At 38.0% G+C, this 26,799-nt stretch overlaps 1 protein-coding gene across 31 annotated transcripts in view; it reads right to left on the reverse strand.

Moving 5' to 3' along the window:
* ZNF438 (zinc finger protein 438) overlaps positions 1–26,799 on the reverse strand; it is a 388,718-nt gene that overhangs the window by 107,699 nt on the left and 254,220 nt on the right. For 20 of the 31 annotated variants that reach the window (XM_082619994.1, XM_082619999.1, XM_082620003.1 and 17 more), the window contains 2 exons: positions 21,786–21,846; positions 17,627–17,741 (listed from right to left, as the gene is read on the reverse strand). The gene's annotated coding sequence lies outside the window, so the exon portion shown is untranslated. The remainder of the gene's footprint in view (positions 1–17,626; positions 17,742–21,785; positions 21,847–26,799) is intronic. The other 11 variants (XM_082619973.1, XM_082619993.1, XM_082619990.1 and 8 more) reach the window with 2 other exon arrangements.

The raw sequence follows: 26,799 nt of genomic DNA on the forward strand, positions 1-26,799 counted from the left end.
AGAAAGTCAAGTTGCTGATTCTTTTTAAGGCCAAAGGGGTTGCCTATTTAAAATAATCACAACAATTTCCAATGTCTTGAGGGTTGCTCTAATTAAAAACCTCTCCTCCTAGGCTCTTCCTACCTTCTAATTCTTGTCTGTACCATTTTGATGCTGGTTTTAAAATTCTAACTTTCCTTCCCATTCACAACCATAACTTTGACTTTTTCACCCCATTCTTCTTCCTTCAGATCACCTAGATGTGAGCCTATAAAATGTGGGCAAACCAGGTCACAAAAGCTCTTATGAACCCCTTCAAAGCAGCAAATAGCAGGCCTCCTGTGGTTCACTCACCAAGGGAAGCCACAGGCCCAACGGGCCTGGGCCCCTGCAATTTACAAATCCAGCTTATAAATTAAAGACCTCCAGTACTGTAAAAAGGGACAGACATTTCAACAGATGAGAGGTAGAGAAAGCAGCCTCTTACTTGACCAGGAGGACATTAGGCTGAATAGAAATCTCCACCTCAAGGAGCTGTGGAGTCAGTGTTTGCGGGAAGCAGTATGATCTCTTTTAGATATATTTATAATTCAAGAAAGCCCTTCTCTGTAAATAAATGGGTAATACTATTTGATCAAAAGTTATTTTCCGGGCTTCCCTGGTGGCGCAGTGGTTGAGAGTCCGCCTGCCGATGCAGGGGACACGGGTTCGTGTCCCGGTCCGGGAGGATCCCACGTGCCGCGGAGCGGCTGGGCCTGTGAGCTATGGCCGCTGGGCCTGCGCATCCAGAGCCTGTGCTCCGCAACGGGAGAGGCCACAGCAGTGAGAGGCCCGCGTACCACAAAAAAAAAGAAAAAAATAAAAAGTTATTTTCCTATAATTTCAAATAAAAATTCTAGATATAATGTGTAGCTAGTATAGGGCAATTTCAACAACAACAACAATATACAGCTTTATTTCTAGCAAATGAAAAGCACATGTATCAACAATTCTTTTCTCCCAGACGCTCAGCTATGGGCTCATTAATGTTAAGCTGCTATATCTGCAAACCTTAGAACAATGGCTCCTCCTGTAGCTGGCTTCCTTGATTCTAGAAGCCTCAACCTAGCACCGTGGTGACCCACCGCAGGCTAGCTGTTACCCACCTGCTCTGGGCCTCAGTTTCTGGTCTAATATTAACACTACCTGATAGGACTGTTGCAAGGATTACATAAGTTGTTATGTGTAAAGAACTAGACTGTGCCTAACACAGAGTCAAGCACTGTACGATTCTTGGCTATTTTTATTATCCTTAACATCAGAAAGGTGTAGCTCTGGGGCCAGAATGTTAATAAGCACAGCTACGGCAACCGCTCCAGGAATCGGTGTCTTGAGACTGCTTAGTTCTTGGCGCAAGTTCAAAGTCACCTGCGAATTCTCTCCTGTGCATTCTAATTACTGATGTCTTCCTGCCTGCCTCCGCGTACCTGGTGCTCAGCATGCCTGGGGACGCATCTCACTCTGGACTCTAAATATCTTGAGAACAGGGACTCTATCTACCTCGCCTTGTAGACTCAACACCTAGTGCAGTGTCTTGCATAGAGTAGCTGCTCTATAAAAACCCAATTGAGGGGCTTCCCTGGTGGCGCAGTGGTTGAGAGTCCGCCTGCCAATGCAGGACACATGGGTTCGAGCCCTGGTCTGGGAAGATCCCACATGCCACGGAGCAGCTGGCCCCGTGAGCCACAATTACTGAGCCTGCACGTCTGGAGCCTGTGCTCTGCAACAAGAGAGGCCACGATAGTGAGAGGCCCGCGCACCGCAATAAGGAGTGGCCCCCACTTGCCACAACTAGAGAAAGCCGTCGCACAGAAACAAAGACCCAACATAGCCATAAATAAATTAAAAAAAAAAAACCAATTGAAACATAGTAAGTATTAGCCATCTATCTGTCTGCCTCACTCAAGCTCAGTTCCTGAGAACAGAGGTTACTGAATGTTGGTTTCTGCATCCCTAGAAGGGCCTACCTCACACTGGCAGTTAATAAAAGCCTACCACCTACTTTTTGTAGCCATGTTTCGAATTTATTTTGCATGTTATTTTGACTTATTCACAGCAACGTTTTATTGACTGAAACAAAATGCATTTCTGAAATGAAACAATTCTTTTTTCTTTTCCCCTAGAAGCTCTTGATAGAGCAGGAAATAAAACTTTTCAATGACTTTTTAGTCCTCAAAGTGATGACTGTAGAGAAAAGAAGCAATGATCCTTTTTCCATGCTGCCCTGGATGGAGCCTTTGTCGGGAATCATCCTCCAGAACCTAGCCAGAACAAAGCCCTTCTTCAAAACGAGTCGTCCTTTGACTGCTGTACAGATTCCATTCAGTCAGCACTGTGTCCTCACTCCTCCACAACTGTGACATGGTCATTATCTGAAAACTCTCTCTGCCCACCCTGCTTGTGACCATGCCCAGCTCAGCTTAGGACAAAAAGCCTGTTTGGGCAGCCTCCTACTGCTGACCTCATGAAACACAAACTCAGGGCAAGCAGCCTTTGGAGCACTCAGGACCTCATCAATGAAAGATCTTCGGCGTGACCTTCAGTCTGATGCCTGGCTGAAGGTCGCATAGTGGGCCTACCTCCCAGGACCCTCAATCTCAAAACATGCACACATCCCAGGGAAAAAGGCAAGAACCTTCTGGGAGTCTAGATGAATATCTTAGTTTTCTCAGGGAAAAAAATGGTGATTTCACATTCTTCTGAGTCATTCTATTACTAGATTACTTCCAGGTGTTGTGGTGGGACAGCCCACCACAACGTGTGTCACTTGCTAATGTCAGGTCGGAGCATAAATACGTGAGTCATATATGGTCCTTCCAATTCTCCTGACTCAAGGTGGTAAGAGAAGTGATTTATTTCTCTTGACTTTCCAAGATGAAATGAAGCTAACTTCTTTGCTTAAACGAAATAAAAGCACTGTCAGATGGAAACTCCCTTGCTACCCCTGGTGCCCTGGTCAGGCATGGAGTTTTAAAGTGAGAAAGCATCTTGGACAGTCATCATCCTCACTGCATCATCCTCACCGCCTGAGGCCCAGAAGAGCTGAGACGTCTGCCATGGTCACAAAGGAAAACAGAGGACCAAAGCAAGACTAATGGTCCTCCTGCATTCTCCTCAGCCTGTTTGCTTTCCACACGCCACACGGAAAGGAGTCTCTGGCCAAGAACTTCACCCTGACCTGCAATCCTGAAGAGGCTGTTCTCAGCTTCCCCTCACTCCCTGCATTTTGGTAGTCCAGCTACATAATTATCTGCTAAAAAAAATATGAGAAATAAAGACAAGCCTTCCAGTCCAAAGTAACTTAGCCACATTACTATTTTCTTAAAGATATTACCCCTTGCAATTGCTACAGGCTTCTTTCCTCCACACTGTTTCCAAGACAAGGCTGCGTGTCCTCTAAGAGCCGCTTCCATAAATAGTCCTCAAGTATATTCCGAAAAAAATGGGAAAGTCCTGCACACAAGCACCCTTATGATAGTGAAGGAATGGAGATGACGCCCACTTGAGAAGGGCACACGACTAGGAGCATCCAAGGTAGGGATAATACTCTATCAGGGACTCAAAGCAAAAGGACAGCCTCTGACACTGAGCAAACATTAAGGAGAATGTAAATGCCATGCCCTGTGCCACCTGGTACCATAACTGACAGGGACATCTCAGAAAACAAGCTTACTCGTAAATAACTGGTAATGTTTCCCTACCCAACACCATAAAATCCATTAATTCAATAATCCCAAACATATTCGGAATCTTATACTTTGCCATTGCAAACACCAAATACAAAATTTGATACATTAACTTCAGTTTGACTATTTCTTCTTTTTTCCCAGTCTAATGAGAAGGGAAAGGGCCTGAATGTGGGCAATAATAAAAAGTGTCTTTTTAAGATATAATACAGAAATAGGTCAAGAAATAATGAGAAGTAATGTAATATGGCACAATAGCATATTTCTAATGACTTTCTTAAGCTTCACTTTGACATATACTTGGAAAACAGGGCAATTTATTTAAAGTTGTGACAATCTTAGGGTTTTCATAATTTCTATAGCTATAAAAATTAATGAAAATATTTTACAAATTATTTAAAATTACAATTTAATAATAGTCTGAGATAAAAATCTAAGATATCAATGAAAACTGAGAAGCAGATAAGTAAAACTTTATTAACTTTCTCATTTCCTACTGAGGGAAAACAAAAGATACCATCTTATTCTTGACTTAATTATAGGTATTACATGGATTTAAGGTTTCAAAAAAACTTAAAAATAATCAGCAGCAGATTTCAAAGCAGGCAAAATTCAAAACCAAATTAAACAAAGGTAAACTTTAAATCAAATAGCAAAAAGTCCAAAACACAATGGAAAATAAAAGACTTATATAAAAGAAACAAGATCAATGAAATAAAACCAATTAAAGATCAATTTTGACAATAAATATAAATGAGTTAAAATACCTGTTAAAAGACAAAGGTTCCTCCCATTAGGTTAAAAAATCCAACTATGAAATCCAACTATGTTCCAATTATAGAAAACATATCTCAAAGAAATGACAAAGAAAGGATAAATATAATAAGAAGTACACAGATACATATGGAAATATAAACTAAAGTAGCAATATTAATGTCAGCTAATCCTCAGTTGAGATACTGACAGTTAATAATGCATGAACACACAAAGCAAAACGAAAAAAGAGAAATATAAAGAAAAATTAATGGAAGAAATCACTGATTTACATCTTTAAGCCTCTGAGATCAGATAAAAAATAATTATAGAAAAGTTAAACAGCATAATAAATAAATATTTTAGTATCTTACAAAGAAGGCAAATCTTTAAAAAGGTCTGTGGAACTTTACTGAAACTGATCATAAATTAGTCCATGAAGACATTTAAAAATTAGAAAAGCAGAATGCTGTTTATCAATTTATTAGTAATTAGTACCTAAATTTTAAAAGTAACTTGTAAATTGGAGAAACACTCTCCTAAATAACTACTGGATCAAAGAGAACTCCTGGCATGAAATCATATGCTATTTTAGAAATTATTTTAATTGAGAATACATATCAGGGACTTCCCTGGTGGCGCAGTGGTTAAGAATCCGCCTGCCAATGCAGGGGACATGGGTTCAATCCCTGGACTGGGAAGATTTCCCATGCCGCAGGGCAACTAAGCCTGTGTGCCACAACTACTTAGCCTATGCACCACAACTACTGAAGCCTGCGCAATCTAGGGCCCACATGCCACAACTACTGAGCCCACATGCTGCAACTACTGAAGCCTGCACGCCTAGAGCCTGTGCTCTGCAACAAGAGAAGCCACTGCAGTGAGAAGCCCATGCACTGCAACAAGAGTAGCCCCCGCTCGCCGCAACCAGGAAAAGCCCGCATGCGGCAATGAAGACCCAACGCAGCCTAAATAAATAAATAAATAGATGAGAATACACACCAAAATACACTGACTATGGCCAAACAGTACACAGAGAAAAACTTAAGTCTTAAATGCTTTCCATTTTGTATTAGGGTATAAACTTTCTACCATAACAAAAGGACTCAAAAATATAGTAGCCACAGTTAGAGATTTTTCTTTTCCATGTCACAATGTGGGGTGCAGGGGGAGGTGTGCCTCACAAGATCATTCAGGGACCCAAGGTGACTCTATCAGCTTCCACATGGCTTCCATCTCTGGACCTAAGGTGGCTGCTATACCTGATGTAACATCCCCGCCAGGAGAAAGAGAAAAGAGAAAGTCTACGGCAAGTAGCTTGTCCTTAATGAGGTAACCTTATACACATCACCAGTCACCTCTCATTAGTCCAAAGCCACACCCTGCTGCAAGAGAAGCAGAGAAATGTACTTTCTAGATGGGCAGCCATGTATGTGCTCAGGTAAAATCTAGGAGTTCTATTCCTAACAGGAAAAATAGATTGTAAGAGACACTGGAGTATCTTCTACATATTTTTTCTGGTTAGAAAAATGAAAAGAACAATAAAACAAAATCAAGAGGGGATTATACGCAATTACTTCATTTTAGTTGGATTCTTCTTAGTGCCAAAGACACTCCAAAGATCAATTAAAGAAATCAGAAAGGTACATTAATGAATGTTAAGGATGCTAAGGTCCCATTCTAATACATCAAATCATAGGCTAACTAAACTGAAAATTCATCTACTCTCTTTCCTTGTTTAAGGATATTTAATTCATGTATTTTTATTTATATTGTGTATACTGATTTATCTAAATAGAATTTTCGGGTCAACTCAGTTTCAGCCTTACACAGAGAGGTCTACTAACATTAGACAGAAGTTAATGTTTTGTTAGTAAAATAACTTTCAAATTTTTGGAATTTTTTTCAAAACAACATTATTGAGGTAAAATGTGTACATTTCAATGAATTTTACAAACATATACATACATCCACATAATCACCACCATAGTTGAGATATAGAACACACTGATCAAACCAAAAGTTTCCCCTGAGCCCCATCCTGGTTAATCAAACTGTAGAGATATAGAACACATTGATCAAACCAAAAGGTTCCCTTGAGCCCCATCCAGGTCAATCACACTCCATCCTCAGCTGCAGACAACATGTCTGTTTATTGTCACTGTAGATTAAATCTGTTTGTTTTGGGTTTTTTTAGCAGCATTTCTGGTATAATAATTGTGAGCAGTAAACGGAATCATAGAGTTTGTATTCTTTTGTGTCTGGCTTATTGAACTCAGCATAATGTTTTTGAGATTCATTCATGTTGTTATATGTATCAGTACTTTGTTTCCTTTAAGTGCTGAGTAGTATATTACATGGATATGCCACAATGTGTTCATCCATTCACTAGTTGATGGACATTTAAGTTGCTTCCAGCTTGAGACTATTATGAATAAAGCTGCTATGGACATTCATGTACAAGTGTGTGTGTAAATATATGTTATTATTTCTCTTAGGTAAATAGTAGTAAAATTGTTGTATGTTATGGTAAATGTTTAACTTTATAACACACTGCCAAACAGTTTAAATGGTTTTATCATTTTACTTTCCTACCAGCAATACATGAAAGTTCCATTCTAACCCTTGTTCTTTTAATTTTTAATTTTAGCTATTCTGATGAATATACAATGGTATCTCATTGTTTTGGTTTGCATTTTTCTGATGTCTAATGATGTTGAACACCTTTTCCTGTGCTGTATTCATTATTTTCTTGTGCCTAGATTTTTAACTGGGTTGTGTTTTTAATGAGCTATAAGAGTTCTTTATATATTCTGGCTACAAGTCATTTGTCAGGTATATGTATTGTGAATATGTTCTCTCTGTTTAAAGATCACCTTTTCATTTTCTTAACGATGTCTTTTGAAGAATAGAAGTTTTAAATTTTGATGGAGTCCCATTTGTCAATTTTTCTTTTATGGTTCATGCTTTTTGGGCCCCAAGAAATCTTTGCCTATCCCAAGTTCACGAATATTTTCTCCTGTAATTTTTTCTTGAAGTTTTATAGTTTTAGTCTTTTATATTTAGATCCATGATTCTTTTCAAGTTATTTTTATATCTAGAAGAAGTAAGAGTTGAGGTTAATGTTTTTACATTTAATATCCACATGTTCCAGTACCATTTGTTAAAAAGACTATCCTTTCCCCATTGAATTAACTTGGCACGACTGTCAGAAATCAACTGACCATATATGTGTGGGTCTATTTCTGGATTCTCTATTCTATTCCATTGATACATATGTTTACCTTAGGCCAACACTACCTTCATCACCGCAGTTTTAAAGAAGGAGCTTTAAAAAGTAGAGGAAGTCTTGAAATTAAGTACTAAAAACCTTCCAATATTGTTCTTGTAAATACATTTTTTAGTTTTTATAGGTCCTTTGTATTTTGATATAAATTTTAAATTTCAATTTCTAATTTTTCATTGCTGGTATATATACATACAACTGACTTCGTGACTCTACTTTGCATCCTGCAAGCTTGCTAAATTCAATGACAAATTCTAGTGGCTTTTTAGAGATTTCTTAGCATTTTCTCTATACATGATCATGTTGTCTGCAAATAAAGACCTTTTATTTCTACCTTGCCAATGTGTATGTCATTTGTTTCTTTTTATTGCCTGTTACACTGGCTGGGGCCTCCATTACAGTATTAGATACACATATGGAAGAGATGGGCATACTTGCCTTGTGTACTGTCTTAGGAGGAAAGCACTCCATCTTTTGACATTAAATAAGACTTCAGCTAGAAGTTACATGTAGATGTCTTTTGTCAGGTTAAGAAATTCCCCTTCTGTTTCTAGTTTCCTGACAGATTTTATCACATATGACTGTTGAATGTACTCCAATGCTTTCTCCTGTAACTACTGACAGGATCATATAGGTTTTTTCTGTTAAAGTGATGAACTTATGCTAGTGAATTTTCCAATGTTAAACCAACCTTGCATCCCTAGAATAAACTCATTTTTTATATCCTGCTGGATTTGACTTACTAATGGTTCGTTAACAAAATGTTTCACTTATGTTCATGAAGGATATTTGTTTATAGTTTTCTTTTCTTGTAATGTCTTCACCTAGTTTTGATGTTAGCATAATGCTAGTGTCCTAAAATGAGTTGGGAAGAGTTTCCTTTTCCTCTATTTTCTGAATTATTTCTCCTTCAAATGTCTGATAGAATTCATCAGTTAAAACATGTATGGGCCTGGAGTTCTTTTGGTTTTAGTTTGGTTTGTTTTTGTGGGAAGGTTTTTAACCAGAAATATAACTTCTTTAATAGATATGGTGCTACTCTAATTTTATCCTTCTTCTGAAGTCAATTACATTACATAAATTGTGCCTTCCAAGGAATGTATCCATTTCATCAAAGTCGTCAAACTTATGTCCAAAAGATGTTTGTAATATTCTTTCTATATGCTTTTGATTTCTGTAGAATCTGTAGTGATGTCCCCTCTTTCAATTTTGACATTATACTTAGTAACATGTGTTTCCTCTTTATTTTTCTTGATTAGGATAGCTAGAGGTTTAATCGTTTTTTCAACAACCCTGCTTTTGGTTTCCTTGTTTATCTGTTGTTTATCTGTTTCTATTTCATCAATTTCTGTTCTTTTGTTTACCATTTCCTTCCTTCTACTTACTTTCATTTTAATTTGATCTTTTTCTGCCTTCTTAAGGTGGACGCTTAGATCATTCAAAGATTCGCCTAAGCACTGCTTCACATATATCCCAGAAATTTTGATGTTTTTATTGTGATTCACTTCAAAACATCTTTTAATCACCCCTCCTTTTTTTTTGACCAATGTGCTAGTTAGAAGTATGTGGTGTAATTACAAATGTTGAGGATTTTCCAGATATCTTTCTGATATTGATTTCTAGCTTAATTATATTGTGGTCATAGGATACACTCTGCATAATTTCCATCATTTTAAACTTAGTGAGACTTGTTTTATATATTAGAAGATGGAGGGACTATCTTGGTGGATATTCCATGTGAACTTGAAAAGAATGCATATTCTGCTACTGGTGAGTGGAATGTTCTATAAATGTCAGTGAAGTCAAGTTGGTTTACAGTGTTGTTAAGAGCATCTATATCCTCCCTGATCATGTTTCAATTTTTTCCATCAATTACTGATATGGGTATTAAAATTTCCAACTACAATTGAAGATTTGTCAGTTTCTTTTTTTTTTTCAGCACTCTCAGTTTCTGCTTTGTGTATTTTTACAATGTAGTATTGTTTTCATTTATATTTAAGGTTATTATTTCTTCTTGACAAATTGACCCATTTATCATTGTTATGAAGTATCCCTCTTTAACCTTCTTAATATCACTTGTTATGAAGCCCACTTTGATATTACTATAGCCACTCCAGTTTTCTCATACTTTGTTTCTAACCTATTTTGAAGGTTATCTTGGTTTTTTATCCAATTTGACAATCTTTGCCTTCTGATTAGAGTAGATCATTTGCGTTTAATGTGATTACTGATATGGTTGAATGTTGTTCTACCATATTGTTACAAGTTTCCTATTTGTCCCATCTAGTTTTGGTCCTTCTCCCCTTTGTTCCTGTCTTATTTTGGATTAGTTTTTAGGATTTCACTTCATATCCACCATTGGTTTCTTATTAGTTAAAACTCTTTTTTAGCTATTTTAGTGAATACTCTCTTTAGCTTAAGACAACCTACCTTCAAAAAATATTATACCACTTCATGTATAAGACCCTTATGATATGCTTCCTTTCCCCATCCCATTCTTTGAGCCATTGATGTCATACGTTTTACTTTTACATATGTTATCAATCTCACTAGATAAACACTGTCATTATTTTTTATTTAAAGAGACATTTATGTTTTAAAGAAACTGAAACAGGGAGAAAAAATTTTTTTGTTTATCAACATATGAACCACTTCTAGCGTTCTTTATCCCTTTGTATAGTCCAATTTCCACCTGGTATCATTTTCCTTTTGCCTAATAAACTTCCTTCAATATTTCTTGTAATGTATGTCTGCTGGTCATGAGTTGTCTCAGTTTCTGTCTAAAAAAGTTCTTATTTGGCCCTTATTTTTTTTTCTCCTTTCTTTTGTATTTTTACTGTCTGTAAAATCCTAGGTTGACAATTTTTCTAGCACTTGAAAATTGCTATTAAATTGCATTCTGGTTTGCGCAGTTTCTGATGACAAGTCTGCTGCCATTCTTGACTTTATTCCTTTGTATGTAATATCTTTTTATTCCCTCTGCCTGCTTTTAACATTTTTCTCTTTATCACTAATTTTCAGCAATTTTCTTGATGTACCGTGTGTGTGCGTGTGTGTGTGCGTGTGTGTGTGCGTGTGTGTGTGTGTGTGTGTGTGTGTGTGTGCTGTTTATCTTGCCTGGGCTCTGTTGATTTTCTTGGATCAATGGGTTTATATTTTCTTCAAATTTGGGGAAATTTCAGCCATTATTTTTTTCTCTTTCACCCTCCATCTAAAATCTGAGACTACAATTACACTTATGCCCATGGTTATCATACTAAAGGAAACCAAGTTGCTTTTCATCTTTTTCAACCTTTTTTCTCTCTATGCTTTTGGTTAAATTCTCACTATGTTTTCAAGTTCACTGACCTATTCTCCTGAAAGATCTAATCTGCACTTAATCCCATCTAGTAAAATTTTCATTTCAGTTACTATATTTTTTTTATCTCTGGCTGTTCCAATATTTTCTTTTTTCTATCTTCTATTTCATTTCTCATTATGTGTATGTACATGAGCCATATTTACAACAGCTGTTTTAAAGTTCCTATCTGCTAGTTCTATCATCTCTGTCATTTCAGGGTCTATTTCTACTGGCTCCTGGTTATGGGGTTTTTCTCCTGCTCCTTTCTTTATCTAGTGATGTTTGACTGGATGCAATTCACTGTGAATTTTAAGTGGCTGAATGCTGCATTTCTTGTATTTGTTTAAAGAGCATTGAATTTCTAGCAGACTGTTGTTACTGTGGATTAATATGATGCTTTTGAGGCTAAGTTTTAAGCTCTTTTACAGCTTGTATAGAGGAACCTTTACTCTAGGGCTCAATCTTACAGTGACCTGGTAATTTTTCATTTCTCATGAGATGTCCTTCCAGCTTTTGGGGGTTTCATCCTGTGCATGCATGGTTTGGTGTTCAGCAGATCCTCAGGAGCACCCCTAAGTAGATTTCAGAAATTCTTTCTCTGTCCAACACCCACCTCTCTAGGAAGGTGAGATTTCAAATGAATCAGGCTTTTCTATCCTGTCTCCTTGCTACTTCCTTCCCTGCTCCATAGTAAGAGTCAGGTACTTCACTTTTAAATTTGGTTACTGAACTTTAAACGCTGAAAGGAGAACTGATCTCCCTCTAAGAAACCTACTGAGCATACCTTCCTAGGAGCAGGGGAGGCAAGATAAAAGGTATTTATTTAGATTCTTTTTTCTTTAGGAATTGAATACAAAAAAACTTACAAAAGTTGAATAGAAAAAAGTATTTACTTCATTACCCTTATTCTTAAAAATACTTGTGCTTTATTATTTGTGTTGGTAGATACCTAAGTAAAGGCTTAAAATGAAGCCCCTTCTAAACCATTAAATAGCTTATACATTTATGGAGAAAAAAAAAAAAAGAGCAGATGTTTTAGGGGAGGTTGAAGAGATAAGTCGGTGGTAGGAAGCAAATGTTTCCAACAAGGCTAGGCTGTCATGAACTAAGTTGGAGTATATAATTATCTGACAGTTGTAATAACATTAATAATCACAAACTATATCTAGAAAATTATGCAGGTTCACTACTGAAAACTGGAAAAGGCCAAATATATAAAGATGAAAGTATGCCATCTATAAATCTATCACTTAGAAGATAACAACTGTTAATATTTGGCATGTGTTCTCACAGAGTTTTGCTAAGCATATACATGCATACATATATACACATTGGGTGGGCCAAAAGGTTCATTCATTTTTTTCCGTAAGATGGCTCTGGTAGTACTCACTTGTCTTTAACTTCATTGGAAACAATTTTGTTAGACTGTATGTGACAGCTGTCATACCAGAGTGCATTTAAAAAAAGACTCATCAAAATTGGTGAATTTTTGTGTAGCCATTTTGATATCGAAGATGGAAGGAAAAAAAGCAACATTTTCGGCATAATATGCTTTATTATTTCAAGAAAGGTAAAAACGCAACTGAAACGCACAAAAAGATTTGTGTAGCGTATGGAAAAGGTCCTGTGACTGATCAAACGTGTCAAAAGTGGTTTGCGAAGTTTTGTGCTGGAGACTTCTCATTGGACGATGCTCCATGGTCGGGTAGACCAGTTGAAGTTGATAGCGATCAAATTGAGACATTAACTAAGAACAATCAACGTTATACCCTGTGGGAGATAGCTGACATACTCTAAATATCCAAATCAAGCTTTGAAAATCATTTTCACCAGCTTGGTTATGTGAAACGCTTTGATGTTTGGGTCTCACATAAGCAAAAAAAACCTTCTTGACCATATTTCTGCACACAATTCTCTACGTTTTGAAACATAATGAAAACGTTCCATTTTTAAAACAAATTGTGACGGGCAATGACAAGTGGATACTGTACAACAACGTGGAACAGAAGAGATCGTGGGGCAAGCGAAGTGAACCACTACCAACTACACCAAAGGCCGGTCTTCAGCCCAAGAAGGTGATGTTGCCTATATGGTGGGATTGGAAGGGAGCTCTCTATTATGAGCTCCTTCTAGAAAACCAAATGATTAATTCCAACAAGTACCGCTCCCAATTAGACCAACTGAAAGTGGCACTCGACGAAAAGCATCCAGAATTAGTCAACAGAAAACACATAATCTTCCATCAGGATAACACAAGACCACATGTTTTTTTGATGACCAGGCAAAAACTGTTACAGCTTGGCTGGGAAGTTCTGATTCATCCACCATATCACCAGACATTGAACCTTCAGGTTTCCATTTATTTCGGTCTTTACAAAATTCTCTTAATGGAAAAAATTTCATTTCTCTGGAACACTATAAAAGGCACATGGAACATTTCTTTGCTCAAAAAGATAGAAAGTTTTGGGAAGATGGAATTATGAAGTTGCCTGAAAAATGGCAGAAGGTAGCGGAACAAAAGGGTGGATATGTTGTCCAATAAAGCTCTTGGTAAAAATGAAAAATGTGTCTTTTCTTTTTACTTAAAAAACTGAAGGCACTTTTTGGCCCACCCAATATATACCTCACAGGATTGCTGTGAGGACTAAATTAGCTAAAATATATAAAGCACTTAGAACACAGTAAGCTATGTACGTGTTTACTATCGTTATTAAGAGGAAAACCGAGTAAATAAAGAGGCTCTGAGTGGACCTGAGACCATTTCAAGACCTGAACTTTCCAACATCATCTGTATGTAGCTCAAATACCTCTTTCATTTGACAGAGAGAAGTGTACTACATTTGAGAACTGCTTTTCCCTTTATTATTTCATTACTGGCTTTAAAGGAGTGTAGATAAGTTAGTCTTCTGCCAAGGCCAGGTGCAAAAATTAGTCTAACTGCCTCAGTGCCAGAGACTGAGAACCATGACACATGTGCCATGATCATGTCACCTTCACCATCAAGAAGGTACCACTGGCCATCTCTCCTCCTAGGAGGATCCCTGGCTCAATTCAAAACAGGAATAACAACACAGGACATAATCCAAATGGTATGTTTTAGGTCAGCGCAGCAGTTTTGTGTGAGGTCAAAATGGTAATCAAGAAGAAGGAGTCAAATATTTGAAGAGATTATAGTTGAAAACATCCCTAATATGGGAAAGGAAATAGTCAGTCAAGTCCAGGAAGCGCAGAGAGTCCCATATAGGATAAATCCAAGGAGAAACATGCTGAGACACATATTAATCAAAAACTAAATACAAAGAAAAAATATTAAAAGCAGCAAGGGAAAAGCAACAAATAACATACAAGGGAATCCCCATAAGGTTAACAGCTGATTTCTCAGCAGAAACTCTGCAAGCCAGAGGGAGTGGCAGGACATATTTAAAGTGATGAAAGAGAAAAACCTACAACCAAGATTACTCTACCCAGCAAGGATCTCATTCAGATTTGATGGAGAAATAAAAACCTTTACAGATAAGCAAAAGCTAAGAGAAGTCAGCACCACCAAACCAGCTTTACAACAAATCCTAAAGGAACTTCCCTAGGCAGGAAACCCAGAGAAGGAAAAGACCTACAATAACAACCCCAAACAATTAAGAAAATGGGAATAGGAACACACATATCAATAACTACCTTAAATGTAAATGGATTAAATGCTCCAACCAAAAGACATAGACTGGCTGAATGGATACAAAAACAAGACCCATATATATACTGTCTACAAGAGACCCACTTCAGACCTAGAGACACATACAGACTGAAAGTGAGGGGATGGAAAAAGATATTCCATGCAAATGGAAATCAAAAGAAAGCTGGAGTAGCAATTCTCATATCAGACAAAATAGACTTTAAAATAAAGACTATTAGAAGAGACAAAGAAGGACACTACATAATGATCAAGGGATCGATCCAAGAAGAATATATAACAATTGTAAATATTTATGCACCCAACATAGGAGCACCTCAGTACTTAAGGCAAATGCTAACAGCCATAAAAGGGGAAATTGACAGTAACACAATCATAGTAGGGGACTTTAACACCCTACTTTCACCAATGGACAGATCATCCAAAATGAAAATAAATAAGGAGACACAAGCTTTAAATGATACATTAAACAAGATGGACTTAATTGATATTTATAGGACATTTCATCCAAAAACAACAGATTATACTTTCTTCTCAAGTGCTCATGGAACATTCTCCAGGATAGATCATATCCTGGGTCACAAATCAAGCACTGGTAAATTTAAGAAAATTGAAATCGTATCAAGTACCTTTTCTGACCACAACACTATGAGACTAGATATTAATTACAGGAAAATATCTGTTAAAAAAATGTAAAAAATACAAACACATGGAGGCAAAACAATACTTAATAACAAAGAGATCACTGAAGAAATCAAAGAGGAAGTCAAAAAATACCTAGAAACAAATGACAATGAAAACATGATGACCCAAAACCTATGTGATGCAGCAAAAGCAGTTCTAAGAGGGAAGTTTATCGCAATACAATCCCACCTCAAGAAACAAGAAACATCTCAAATAAACAACCTAAACTTACACCTAAAGCAATTAGAGAAAGAAGAACAAAAAAACGTCAAAGTTAGCAGAAGAAAACAAATCATAAAGATCAGATCAGAAATGAATGAAAAAGAAATGAAGGGAACAATAGCAAAGATCAATAAAACTAAAAGCTGGTTCTTTGAGAAGATAAACAAAATTGATAAACCATTAGCCAGATTCATCAAGAAAAAAAGGGAGAAGACTCAAATCAATAGAATTAGAAATGAAAAAGGAGAAGTAACAACTGACACTGCAGAAATACAAAGGATCTACAAACAACAAATGGTGGAGAGGGTGTGGAGAAAAGGGAACCCTCTTGCACTGGTGGTGGGAATGTAAATTGATAAAGTCACTATGGAGAACAGTATGGAGGTTCCTTAAAAAACTAAAAATAGAACTACCATATGACCCAGCAATCCCACTACTGGGCGTATACCCTGAGAAAACCATAATTCAAGAAGAGTCATGTACCACAATATTCATTGCAGCTCTATTTACAATAGCCAGGACATGGAAGCAACCTAAGTGTCCATCGACAGATGAATGGATAAAGAAGATGTGGCGCATATATATATATATATATATATATATATATATATACACAATGGAATATTACTCAGCCATAAAAAGAAATGAAATTGAATTATTTGTAGTGAGGTGGATGGGCCTAGAGTCTGTCATACAGAGTGAAGTAAGTCAGAAAGAGAAAAACAAGTACCATATGCTAACACACATATATGGAATCTAAAAAAAAAAAAAAGGTTCTGAAGAACCTAGGGGCAGGACGGGAATAAAGACGCAGACGTAGAGAATGGACTTGAGGATACGGGGAGGGGGAAGGGTAAGCTGGGACGAAGTGAGAGAGTGGCATGGACATATATGCAGTACCAAATGTAAAACAGATGGCTAGTGGGAAGCAGACACATAGCACAGGGAGATCAGCTCCGTGCTTTGTGACCACCTAGAGGGTGGGATAGGGAGGCTAGGAGGGAGACACAACAGGGAGGAGATATGGGGATATATGTATACGTATAGTTGATTCACTTTTTGATACAGCAGAAACTAACACACCATTGTAGAGCAATTATACTCCAATAAAGATGTTAAAAAAAATAATATCCGTAAAAAAAAGAGAGAAGAAGAAGGAGTCAAATCTAAAAGACAGAAGTAGCTCTAATGAGAAAGAGGGGAGCAAAGTCAGAAGCCTGGAGAAGACAGAGAAACCAGAGAGATTCTAGGTGAAAACATGTTACAGAGTTCAGCCCTTCCTTAGAGGCAGAACGGTGTCTTCATTAGAAGGCTGATTTCACATGGTGCGCCAGCATGCACGGGGGTGGGCCGGACCGGACCCTGGCGCTACAGGCAGCTGTGTCAGGCTGCGGGCGATCTTTAAATGTGTCATCCTATTATTTAGGCGCTAGTTACCAGAGCAATCAAATATAAAGTACTTCAGTATCACAGAGTGCCTGAAAATCATTCCTTCCTATACCACTAATTCCAAGTTCCACAGTTCAGTGGTTATAAGAAACTGGAATTTGCATTAATAGACTTCCTGGGGTCTAACTAAAAGCGCTTATAACTTAAAGTTGTCTATTATTTAAATCCTATTTTTGTCTTTCCAAAAGAAGAGAAGGGAATGGCTAGGTCACCCTCAATGACACGGTGAAGCACAGTCACTCCTTCTCAAAGAGCTTCTGGCCTAAGAGTAGGATGAACTTTCCATTTCTAGCAAACTCTGACTGAAGGCCATTTCCAAATATCATGCTCTTTACTTCTCAGACTCAGTACACTTTTGTTTAATAACTAAAATCTATTACAGAATTTGTGTATGTGTGCATTATTTATTTCAGACCTAATATCAATCTAAATAAATTTTAAATTAAAAATGAAAGAAAGAAAAATGCCTCCAAGGAAATGCCTTAGATGAGGACTTGGCCCACCTGAGTACCTTGATAGGAGCTCTTCTTTCACCTCAAATACTGGGAACTTCTCCTAGAAGTTCACCTTTATAATTTATGGATGAAAGCTTCCCAACACAAAGACAGGAGGAGTCATCTGAAAAAAGAAGATTTTGAAAACTGATATAATCTCAGAGCTGGGGAGACCAACTCTGGGGAGAAAAACCACTCTCCCCTCCCCCACTCTAGCACATCTTCCTCTGCAACATCCCAGGAGGTTGATCAGCCTCAAGTTGACACCTTCAGTGACAAAGAACCCACTGTCCTCTGCAGCAGCCCGGTCTATTTATATGCAGATGTCACCGTTACCAACTTACTCGTCTACTGCTTATTGAATGTTCTCTCTCCTCAGAATCCTCTCTCTGTAACTCCTGCCCATCAATTCTAGCAACGTCTTTCTGCAGCTCTACATCTCCAGTCCCTCTAACGCTCAAGAGCAATTCAAATTACAGAAACTCGGAACAACGAAAGTGCAAAACTTCTAGTGTGACCTCTGACCTCTCCCCCTACATGTGCTACAGAGCCTTAGAAATGTACTTTTCTCTCTAAGTCTACCTCCACTGGCACCAGGCTAAAAGCTGAAGTGGTCAGGATGAGGGTATAGGGTAGGGGGTAGGAGGGATTTAGCCAATTCCGAAGGGACTTGGAGAATTTAAGGGACAGCAAGAAAGCAACTGTGGCTACAGAGCCCCATGAGCACACAGAGAACAGCAGGAGAAAAGGCAGCAGGGAGAACCTGCAGGGCCTGGGAGAACGGGGTGAGAAGTTTACCCTGAGTGTAACGGGTAGACACTGCAGGGCTGTGAACAGGGGAAGGACAGGAACTGTTGAACATTAAAACTCAAACAAACGAAACAAAACAAAACAAAACCCACTTTCGCTGCTATATGGAGCACGGACTAGAGATAAGGAAGGCCATCGAGGAGACTATTACTGTCATCTAGGTAACTTACAATGGTGATTATAAGTTACATTATATAATTATACTAGAGTAGCAGTGGGGGCAATGGCAGCAAAGGCATATATTTTGAAAGGAAGACATCTGAGCCCCCCGATAGACTGGATGTGGGTTAAGAAGCAAAGAGAAAAGTCAAAGACGACTTCTAGGTTTTGGCTCGAGCAACTGAGCGGACCACTGAGTAAGCTGGAGGAGGATGCAGGGGCGTGTCTGGGGAAGAGAGTCCAGGCGTCCCGCTGCACATACGTAAGTCTGAAATGCTTATTGGGCTTCTGAATAGAGACGTTGGATAGGCAGACAGATAGGAGCCTGGAGCTCATGGGAGAGATCAAGGCAAAGAAATAAACTGGGGGGATGCATGGTATTTAAAGTGAGGGATGCATGAGATCACACAGAGAATAAGCAGCGAAGGCAACCAAGGACTGAGCCCTGAAGGACACCAGCCGCCAGAGACCACGAAGAAGAGGAGACCGAGAAGGAGAGTTTGTAATCTTGTGTGCATTTTATGCTTTCAGGTATAAGAAGGACTGGAGATTCAGGGCCACAGAAAGACATGGCTAGAACTGACGGGGAAAAGCTTCAGAGAGTGCGGTTTCTGCCCACTGTAACAAGCACTATGATGCGGAAGTTGGCAACATTCTCATTCTTCCTCAAAAAGCAACTGGGAGTATTTTATATCTACGAACGACAAAATCCACAGCCAGCCATCAAAATCTTCTTCAAAGACCACCTTTCAAAGTCACGTGCAACTCTCCTTCTGCCTCCTGGCCAGCTGACGGAGTCTGGAGAGCTCCGTTTCACATGCCAGCTGCTCAATTACCCCATCCCTGGCCTCTGGCATGGGTCCTGGCTTCTGAATCCAAGTTCTCACCCCCACTAACAACGTTCAGTTGCCCAGCGCTGACCAGGAGGCACACTGAGATCATGCTCCCCAGAGCTGCCAAGAGTTCTTGGCATCTGATCAATGAAGCACACAATGAGTGACTGTTCGGCAATTCATCAGGTGACAGAGGACAACTGACATGCTTGGGAACCAGAGGAAGAGCCAGGGCAAGGCTGGAACGGGCAGCAGGAGACTCCACTCCAGGCCCCTCACCCCGGGGGGAGTCTGCTCTGGGTCACCCGGTGTGATCAGACATCCTCTTACCCAGAAGGGTTGCTGTAATCTGGAGTTTACCGTGTGTCTGCAGACGCAGGATTCCCTGGAAGCTGGTAATATTAGGAACTAAACTGTAGGTACTGCACACCGTGGCGATCGGCTGTTTCTGCCACACCTTCGGGGTTGCCCTGGAGACATCTGTTACCCTCCAGCCTCATCTACGATGGGAGTTCCAAACTCGCTCATAGGTATTTGTGAAGGAGATCACTGTAAATGAAGTGCCTGGTACATAGCAAGCGCTCAGTGCCCGGTACATAGCAAGCGCTCAGTGCCCATGAGCTACCCCCATTTATACTTTAGGTGACCATAAAGTGACAGCCAGCCAGCGGAGTGGTAAAGCGTGTCTCCAGAAACAACACTTGCAGGGCTCTTCGAGCACAGAAGAAGAATAAAAAGCTTTTTTGCTTGATTTTATGTGTGGACTATAATTTCATCGATGGAATTTCAACTTGTCCTGAAAAAATGCTCCTCCCTTTTTCTAAACTCTCCTACCAAGGTTGGCACAGTTATGCTACATCACTAAGAAGTAAAGATATCAATCTCATACCAACAGAATTTACAACACCAATTCTGAACAAATATCATCAAGCAAAACAGAACTCTCCAAGCCTAACAATTATCCTGCAAAAGTCATTCAGGCCTGGGTCTGCTGTTGTAAATGTCTATATCCTTTAAGTAGAATATACTTCTATTTCCGTTTATGAAATTTAAGTTTAACTAAAATCACTAAAGTTGGCAACAGCAGCAGGAGACCATTTATAAGGCCAGCAGGGCTATTTTACTTTTATTAATGACAAGTTATGTAATAGTTCAGCAAACTACAGAGCTCCCTTCTTATAGTCTTTTAATATTTATAGAAATATAAAAGAGTTATACTGCCAGAGTCCATTTTGGAAACTGACAATTTCAATTATCTGACAGCTATCAATTATTTCAGCTCAACTACAGAAATGGCTCGTTAACGATAGGTCAGCTGAGTCCAGCACCTGACCTAGAAGCTCAAGTAGATGTGACTGAACAAAACCACCCTAAAAGGGTCTCAACTCCAAACCACTGAGTCACATCACTGGCCTTTTTGCCTCTAACAGTACATCGAAGAAAAGAAAAGAAAAAGAAAAAAGCGGTACACTGGGAACCATGGAAAGGGCCTGCTTATGTTAACAGAAAGAGCAGTACTAAACCACCAAAGAACACACAAGCACCTTAAAGGAATCAAAGAGCAAGTCTGTAACCAAGGTCAAGGAGATGTTCATGGACACCAGGCCAATGTCAAGAAAATGAAATCCCACGCCTCCCATGAACTGAAAAATGAAACCTATCGTCACATATTTCCCTGCATCTCTAATGCACGGAATCTGGGTTTTTCTAAAGGTAATTAAGTATTTTGATTTTTCAAACTATTACACAGAAAAGCTACTTCTAAACTACAATTTTCAAATAAATCTCGATTTTTTTTGGCTTTAAAGAAAAATTTCTATTTTGGAATAATTTTAGATTTACAGAAGAGTTGCAAAGATATTACCAAATTCCTGTGTCCCTTTCACCAAATTCCACCTGAAGTTAACATCTTACACTACCATGGTCCATTTGTCAATACTGAGAAACTGACATTGGTACATCTACTATTAACTAAGCTAGAGACTTTATTTGGATTTCACCTGTTTTTCAGTGGTGTCTTTTTTCAGTTCTAAGATACAATCCAGGACACCACCTTGCATTTAACGATTTTTTTTAGGGCTTTAAGTTTTGAAATATGCCTAACTTGTTTCTCCTATTGACAATGTTCTCTGTATAATTATTATACAAAATAAACCTAAGACTCCCTGGAAAATATGATTTATTGGATACCAGAGAACGTTACATTACGTTCATGTAAACATGGTATTTCTACCATTTTTACTGAGGAGAAAAACAGTTAAATCACTGAAGTAAGATATACCTCATCGCCTACTTTGTCAGGAACCTATGAGATCAAATCATTTAATGTTTCAGAAATATCTCTTCAAAAAATGCTTGTCACTTACCTATCTCCCAAGGCTCCCGTAAAGAGTCATAAGATGTATGGTAAATCCTTTTAATTTAATCCTGTAAGAGAATATAAAGTATTATCATAATCATATTCAGATAATCCATTTTTATCAAATATATGTTAACAACTGTATTCCTTTCATTCCCAAATTTTTAAAATTATTGTATGATATTTTTATTAAGATAACAAAAGAACTAATTTAAGGAAGAACAATACCATAAATTTATTCCATGTCTTTAAAAATGTTTAAAAATGAAGGCATGCAAAATTTAATACGTTTTAAGATAAACAGAAAATGTTCTAGAAAGAAGGAAGTGCCACAATGAATAAAACTGACTAATAAGAATGTTTCACATTCTTTTCCATGTGCATAATGCTGTGGAAATTACTAAGTAGTCACAAACAAGTGAATCACATTGAGGGCACAGCCTTTGTGAGGGGAAAACAGTAATCAGGAATTTGGGGTTAGGAGATTTTTGAAAAGACATGTGTCTGGTAAAGCGACCATGTGTGTCAGTTTCACTGAGACAGTCTCAACTTAGGTCCATTGTCACAGTGCCCCCCCCACCAATTTATTATTTGTCCTGGATTCTCCACTTTCTAGCGATTTTTTTTTAACGAGAGTGTTATAATAAGCTGGAACATTTACTTCCAGGCTCTGCCCTGATCTTGTTGAGTGCTGTGAGATACACGTGCAGTGAATCCAACTGTCAATTTAACCTGTGGTTAAATGTGAAAGACCTCTCTCTGGATGGGCTATAACTGACACCTCGTTCTCAAAGTCAGCACCCAAACCATGGGCAGAAAAAGGAAGTGCACTTGGACAGGAGAGGCTGAGGGACAGCTAAATCCTGCAGTCTTCGGTGGAGGTGGAAAAAATATTCAATGCTGTTGCCCCAACTATGATTAGCTCAAAGATACCAATTTAAGAAAAGCAGATGAAGATGTTTTATATATTATTCTATAAAGCATGACTTTTCATTTAGATCAAATGACTAGTCTTTAATCTTGCTCAGTTCTGATTACAAAGTATCTTGTTTACATAGTCAAAATTAAGTGACAGCTGTTATTTTGTTGGCTCTATTAGCAGAAGGAATTTACACTTAAGTGATGCCAGCTTTCTATCAGTGTCAAGAGATACATTAAATAGAAATCAGTTAATTCCAATAATCGGTTGATAGTTTTCATCCAATTCATGGAATCAAAGTAAAGCTTTTGGAAGTTCATTCTGTACTATGTGATATGCCTGACATTGCTGTAGCTGCTATTTAAACTCTGGAAGTTCAACAACAAAGATGCAATTATAGTCAGTTTTCATTAACCGCAGCAATGAAGTTCTATAAGGTCACCATGAACACTGAATTAGCAAATACCAAAGTACTGCTCTTAAAGGAGAAACAGAGTTAGGTTCCTGGGAGCCTCTGGCTACAACTTCTTCAACTGGTCAAACATAACACTGCATTACGTGTCTTTCTGTATAAAGACACTATATTTAATATATATTATGGATTCATTAACATTGAACTCACAGGCCATCGCACCAACTCATGCCTGAATAAAGCTTACTTAAGACACGTATTTTCTCTGTAAAATACAACACGTCACGACCTTCCTGCACTTAGGAACAATATACAATATACTATGCCTGGGAGTCACTGTAAACAGTGAAACCACCAACAAGAAGCACAAAAATACACAGAAAAGTGGCACTACAAAAAGGATACTTGTTTAGAGTTTGAAAGCTGAAAGAAGAAAGCCTTGCTTTACCTCAGCTGGGAACAAGTGTGTTGAGCAATCCAAATTTTCTGTTCCTCTGTATATGGCCCTAAATGACTACAAAAGGACCAAGAATACTGATTTGGGGGTTACAAATAAATTTTTGTGAGTAGGGAGAATTCGCAAAATGGAATCTATAAATAATGAGGATAGACTATATTTGATTTTACAGAGATACACAAATACAAACTTTGGTCAAGCACAGAATCATAGAGTAAAAAACAATGGTCTTACTAATTTTAAAAAGTACGGCACAGAAATAATCTTGGACATGGTTGTGATTCACATATTATTCACAACTGTACCACGTGAATGGCAAAATATGCCCAAAGTAGAAGCAAACGCATCCCACAATTACATCCACCAAAGATGTGACAGTCTAGCAATCACAACTGACAAATATTTAAACACACACACACACACACACAAACTGTCACTCGTGTGACAAAGATAATGTCAAATAGAAAAAAATACTCCAACGTGGCAATACCTGTTTTCTTTTGTTGCTACATATCTTAGAAATCTTTGAGGCTTTTAAGACTCACTTAGTAAAATCATCAATAGCATTGAAATTTTTTCAGCTGAGCACTCTAAATCTTGGCTTCATTTTGTTCTGTCAGTTGGAAATCTTTAATTCAGATTTAATTTATACAGAGAACCAGTTTTTTTACTTAGATAAGTTTATACTTTGTACCAGGATGAAATGGACTTCCAAATGCTTACAATCTAGCAGCATCTAAATTTGGTAAAATGGGGGACTTCCCTGGCGGTCCAGTGGTTAAGACTCCATGCTTCCACTGCAGGGGGTGCACGTTCGATCCCTGGTCAGGCAACTAAGATCCCGCATGCCGTGCAGTGCGGCCAAAAATAAATGAATAAAAATTTAAACAATTAAAAAAAAATTTGGTAAAATGTTCAGAAGACTTCTAAATAAATACAACTTATCTAACAAGCTTTCTCTTGTAAAAATATCATTGAATAAAGGTACTCTAAATTGAGTAAAAAGACAGTACCTATGAAAATATGTGGGCTGGAATATTTTCCTGTTAAACTACTTAAAAAAATCAAAATTTAGAATGACCTCAATTTAGTAGAATTTGCTTTGAACTTACCAGGTACCTTAGTATCTACACAGATATTATATTCTCAAATTTAAAGATTATGATTTACAGCAATTAGTAACTACTGAAAAGAATCAAGTTTCAAGTTTAGTAATCATAAAATGAAACTTTGAAGACTATAATTTTACAAAACAATACAACTGTGTTTCAAAACTACATTCCTGGGCTTCCCTGGTGGCGCAGTGGTTGGGAGTCCGCCTGCCAATGCAGGGGACGCGGGTTCGTGCCCTGGTCTGGGAGGATCCCGCGTGCCACGGAGCGGCTGGGCCCGTGAGCCGTGGCCTCTGGGCCTGAGTGTCCGGAGCCTGTGCTCCGCGACGGGAGAGGCCACAGCAGTGAGAGGCCCGCGTGCCGCAAAAAAAAAAAAAAACTACATTCCTTTCAGAAACATACAGAGACCCAGTACTACAGACAAATTATGACTAAGAAACTAAATAATGTATATGGGCTTCTACTGAGAATTCTATTTATGGTCTTTCTAAAGTTGAAAAAAATCAGTGTGAAATAATTTTGTTGTGATGTTTGTTGTGATGTTTTGGGTTTTTAAAAAAATATTAACATGGAAATATGTTAACATTTTTCAGAAATGAACTTATTTTTTGAATACAATAAAAATAAATCTGTTAGTCAACAAATAAAATTATACAATTTTATTATTTTTCAGTAATTCTTATTCTCAAAAGAATCTCAGTTTGGGCAATAAATTAAATGGTTAACCTAACCTTGGTGGTTAAGTTTATGTGTCAACTTGGCTAGACTATGGTGCCCAGCTGTTTGGTCTAACACTAGTCTATGTGTCTCTGTGACTGTCTCTGTGGATGTGATTAACATTTACAGTCAGTTGACTTTAAAGCAGATTACTCTCCATAATGTGGTGGGCCTCAACCAATCAGTTGAAGGCCTTAAGAGCAAAGACTGAACTTTCCCAAGAAAGAAGCAATTCTGCCTCAAGACTGCAACACAGAAACCTGCCTGAGTTTCCAGTCTGCTGGGCTGCCCTGCAAATTCTGGACTCAAGACTACATCATCAACGTTTACCTAAAATTTCCGCCTGCTGGCCTCCTCCACAAATTTCACACTTGCCAGCTCCCACAATCATGTGAGCCAGTTCCTTAACATAAAAACTAACTCTCTCTCCCTATCTATCTATCTAGCTAGTATATCCTATTCTTCTAACTATCTATCTATCCATCCATCTATCTATAGTGCATCCACAAAAGCTGTGATAGCATATATAGATATATCTCCTGCTAGTTGTATTTCTCTGCACAACCTGACTAATATACTAGGTAAGAGAGATTAGGAAGTATCAAGCATCTCCACCCAATGGAAGCTGCTCCCTGATAAGAGCAGAAAATGAAACAGTTTTATTTTAGGAAGTATGCAATTACATCATTAACAGTACCTTTAAAGAAGAATAAAAACCCAGATTTGGGGGCCATGCCTTCCTATACCAGAATGACACCACGTAACCCAACAACCAAGCTTTTAGAGAACAAGGTTGTGTCTCTTCCTCCTTTCTAGCAGGGAGTCTGAGAAAGAGAAGATGCTCTAAAATGTTGCTAAGCAAACATTTCATTTTGCTAAACAAACAATGTCTCAGAAGACACTGCCAATCCTAAATGCTGTAAAGATGGTGAGAGTATAAGCAAAAGTATGCTTTTTAATGTTTTCAGTAGTATTACTGTTGTCATTCTGAGACTATTGCATGTGTAATATGGGATAAAAATAAATGAATAATTATGGGATTTTCTAATTCTATAATCACTTGTGTCTGAAAAACCAGGATTCTTGGCACAGAGAAAAGGAGATATGGAAGGAAGATTCAAATACACTGTAGTCTAGAGTTTTAATTGGAAGCATCAATATGACCTTGTGAGGTATTTTATTTTATCTTAAATATGTACATATATTTCTTAACTCTGATTATAGAAAAGGCCTACAAACAAAGGCCAATCCAGCATCATTGAGCATCCCTTAGAGACCAGAGCTTCTTAGAGAAATGGCTAATTCTAGCACTCAGGAGCCAATCTCAAAAGGCTCCCACTGGCCAAAGATGGAATAATTTGAGCTTCATTAATGCTAATAAGTGAAATGGATTAAAACCCATCA

This window comes from Mesoplodon mirus, assembly GCF_964341445.2.
Source record: "Mesoplodon mirus genome assembly, chromosome: 4".
Classification (NCBI taxonomy): domain Eukaryota; kingdom Metazoa; phylum Chordata; class Mammalia; order Artiodactyla; family Ziphiidae; genus Mesoplodon; species Mesoplodon mirus.